Source organism: Moschus berezovskii, chromosome 8 (genome assembly GCF_049115385.1).
Source record: "Moschus berezovskii isolate FMDL1 chromosome 8, NW_MosBer_1.0, whole genome shotgun sequence".
Lineage (NCBI taxonomy): Eukaryota > Metazoa > Chordata > Mammalia > Artiodactyla > Moschidae > Moschus > Moschus berezovskii.
This window is the reverse complement of record NC_142467.1, coordinates 102,296,562-102,300,689: the sequence shown is the minus strand read 5'-3', so window position 1 is coordinate 102,300,689 and position 4,128 is coordinate 102,296,562. Positions and strand designations below refer to the sequence as shown.

The following is a 4,128-nucleotide window of genomic DNA, read 5'->3' as shown; positions in this document are numbered from 1 at the left end:
GCTCTTCATTTGTATTGCTTTCCCTCAACAAGATTGCTTTCCTTATCCTTGCATTTTTCTCAGTGGATAAGGAACTTCTTTGAAGTGAATTTTTAATTTATTCCTCTTGTCAATTTTTCTAGTAGGATGTTCTACATTGATCATATAAATATATCATTCCTTTCTTTTTGGTAAAATGCTTTTTGCTTCTTTACTCTTCTGGGTATCCAGGATTGAAAGGTTTCCAGGACCAAGAAAGATTATCTTTATCACAAAAAATTAATACACCCCTTAAGTCTCTTTTTTATACCTGATTTTTTTAGCTTTACAGTGCCTGTCATTATCTGGTAATTTTTATAATTTCTTATTTGCTTCTATTCTTCCTCCATCATCGAACTGTATGAACTATTGTATATTAGCACTGTATACTCCTTATCCAGAAGTTAACCAGTCTTCAATTTATACTGCCAAATATGTGACATAATTTCTCTTCAAAGTTTAGAATAAATGATTTTATGGGGAGAAGATTGAATGTGGGATGAAGTATTCAGAGATTCAGCACATGGGATCACTTGAGGGAAATTTTTCATATAAAAATTATAGATACTAATATTAAATGCAAAATATGAATTGTAGAATTTCAACTATGTTTACAATGTTAATTTCTGAGAAAACTAGTCTTTTTTGTTTGTTTGTTTGTTTCTTGATAGTCACATTCACCACATGGAACCAGGGAATGATACAAAAATTTTGGAATTCCTTCTTCTGGGATTCTCAAAAGAACCAAAACTGCAGCCCCTCATATTTGGTCTGTTCCTCTCCATGTACCTGATCACTGTGTTTGGAAACCTGCTCATTATCCTGGCCGTGTGCTCAGACTCCCACCTCCACACCCCCATGTACTTCTTCCTCTCCAACCTGTCCTTTGTAGACATCTGCTTCACCTCCACAACCATCCCAAAGATGCTGCAGAACATAAGGACACAGAGAAAAGTACTAACTTATGAAGACTGCATCACCCAGATGTATTTTTTCATACTCTTTGCAGTATTAGACATGTTTCTCCTCACCATGATGGCCTATGACCGCTTTGTGGCCATCTGTCACCCCCTGCACTACACGGTCATCATGAATCCCCAGCTCTGTGGTCTGCTGCTTCTGGTGTCCTGGATGATAAGTGCCCTGAATTCCTTGTTACAAAGTGTAATGGTGTTGAGATTGTCCTTCTGTACAGACGGAAATCCCCCACTTTTTTTGTGAAATTAATCAGTTGATTCAACTTGCCTGTTCTGACATGTTTCTTAATGAGATAGTGATGTATTTTGCAGCTGCAATATTGGGTGGTGGTTCCCTCACTGGGATTCTTTATTCATATTCCAAGATCATTTCTTCAATACAAAGAATCTCATCAGCTCAGGGGAAGTATAAGACATTTTCCACCTGTGCATCTCACCTCTCAGTTGTCTCTTTATTTTATTGTACGTGTTTAGGAGTGTACCTTAGCTCTGCTGCTACCCACAGCTCACATTCAAGTGCAATTGCCTCAGTGATGTACACAGTGGTCACACCCATGATGAACCCCTTCATCTATAGTCTACGGAACAAAGACATAAAGAGGGCTCTGGAAAGAATCATTAGGAAGGCAGGTATAAAAGTGTTATCTATTCTGGGTCTGAAGAACTACCCATGATTGCAGGATTTAAATAAATGGAGCCAGGAATTGCTGTGAAGGCAATGGCAAGCCACTCCAGTACTATTGCCTAGAAAATCCCATGGATGGAGGAGCCTGGTAGGCTGCGGTCCGTGGGGTCGCTAAGGGTCGGACCCTACTGAGCGACTTCACTTTTCACTTTCACACATTGGAGAAGGAAATGGCAACCCACTCCAGTGTTCTTGCCTGGAGAATCCCAGGGACAGGGGAGCCTGGTGGGCTTCCGTCTATGGGGTCACACAGAGTCGGACACGAATGAAGTGACTTAGCAGCAGCAGCAGTAGCAGCAGCAGCAACCAGAATTTGGAAGGAGAACTTGTCCATTTATTTCTAGGAATTTCCTTTTATTTGAATTCAACTCATCCACAGGACTTAAGGAACTCAATTTATTGAGCTTTATTATGAATAAAGTTTTGGGAATTTTGATAGAGGGTGCATGAATCTATAGAATGCTTTGGGTAGTATAAGCATTTCAATAATATTAAGTCTTCCAAGCCATGGACACATTATATTTTTTCATCTATTTGTCTTCTTCAATTTTTCTTATCAATATCTTACAGGTTTTAGTGTAAGATGTTTAGTGTACAGATTTTAGTGTAAGATATTTTAGTCTTTCCCCTCACTGATTTTTGTATCTACATGATCTTTCTAACCCCTCTGAACAACAATTCTGAAAATTTAGAATGAGGGTTCTGATTATATAGTCCTCACTGGATGGATTTTTTTAAAGAATAAATGGGACAATCAGACTTAGCTTTGAAGAAGTCTTTGTCTCAGGGCTGTAAAAACCTTCAGCGTTATAACTTTGGAATCCAGAAGAGTTCATGGAGTAGTAATAAGCATTGGATACACTTGACATCTAACTGGTCTCTTGGGAACAAATTAGCCCAGAAAATTTCCATTCTGTCCAGATAAGTTCCCATGGGGGAAATGTGCTTGGGGTTGGAGTAACAGTGGAAAATGTGCTAATGAGAAAATACAGTGGATATGCAGAGCTGTAAATATCTCCACTGCTGCTAGGTCTAAGCCTGTTCCACTTTGAGCTGGAGAAATCATAATTTGTGAATTCAGATTCCTGAGTCTGGCTCAGGGACCCATACTTCACTTGTTACTTCTTTCTTGTCTGGGAACAGAGCTTCATTCTCCACCATCAACCCAGAGACCTCCATCTCAACCTTTCCATCCAGGTGAGTCTTAGAGGCCAGTAGACACTTCATGAGGAAGCCACAGAGATTGAAATCCAAGAGCATTTACCTGCAGTCACTTAGAAACCCAAATACCTGGCTCAGAGCCAACAGATCTTCCTGTTTATGTGCATGGTTAATTAACTGATTTATAATTAATTTATTTAATATGTTCTAAGAGAATCACCTATCAGATTCAGCAGTACAAGATTATTAGTGATAATTAAGTGATAGGAATGAAAATATACTCGGATGAAATTCAAGAAGAAATTGGAAGCACAATGGTCTCAGTAAAATTTGAACATTTCCAGGGAGATTTAGGGTAGGAAAATAAACTATTACATGAAGAAGAATTTGCAGTGAAATAATGACATTGTTTTAATTTAAAAAATTTTTAAGATGGGATATGAATTTGAGCAAATTCTGGGAGATAGTGAAAGTCAGGGAAGGCTGGTGTGCTGCAGTCTGTGGGGTCACAAAGATTCAAATCAACAGCATAACTACTATCTGGAAACTACAATTTTTGATACACATTTCACAAAATTTTCTCTTACTTTGAGCATTCACTTGAAAAAAAAATTAAATTTAATATGCAAACAGACCGATGATAAAGAGCTTATCTTTGCAACTGTTTATTACCTGGGAGACTGGATATATTTGAAGATTTATTAGCCATTTGCTTTATCACAAACTGTTTATTTATATTCTTTGCTTTCTACACTGAATTCAGATTGTTTTATTCTTTCCAGGTTTTTCTCTGTATCACTTCTTTTATAATCTATTTCATCTCCAGCTCTGAGAGAAAAGGCCTGAGTTATACTTCAACATGTGGATGAGGGGGAGAATGAGATGTGTTTTAAATACCTTGACAAGCCTTCTATGCTGAAATAGATACATGCAACTTCTCTCTCCCCACTCTTTCCCTCACATATAGGTGTCTCAAGTACCATTTCACCCCAAACTGCTCTAAGCTCCAACCACTTCCCCATTCTCCATTTATTCTTGGTTTTTTAATTGCATTTCTTTAAACAAAGATTTACAAATTCTTTTTTAAAAATTTTTGCTCTTTGCAATTTAAATCATGTATGTGTAAGTAGTACATCTGTTGTTGGGTTGCATGAGAGCTTATAAATTTGGGATGTTTAAATCTATTAATTGGTTGTATTTTATCCTCGTTCCCACTGATTTTTTAAACATCAAAAGTTCTTATGCATCCATCAGTTCAGTTCAATTTAGTTGCTCAGTCGTGTCCAA

General features: G+C 37.5%; 1 pseudogene; it reads left to right on the top strand.

Annotated features, from left to right (window-relative positions):
* The first annotated feature begins 678 nt into the window (after positions 1–678).
* On the top strand, positions 679–1,669 carry LOC129559266 (olfactory receptor 7A10-like; annotated as a pseudogene).
* The last annotated feature ends 2,459 nt before the right edge of the window (positions 1,670–4,128 follow it).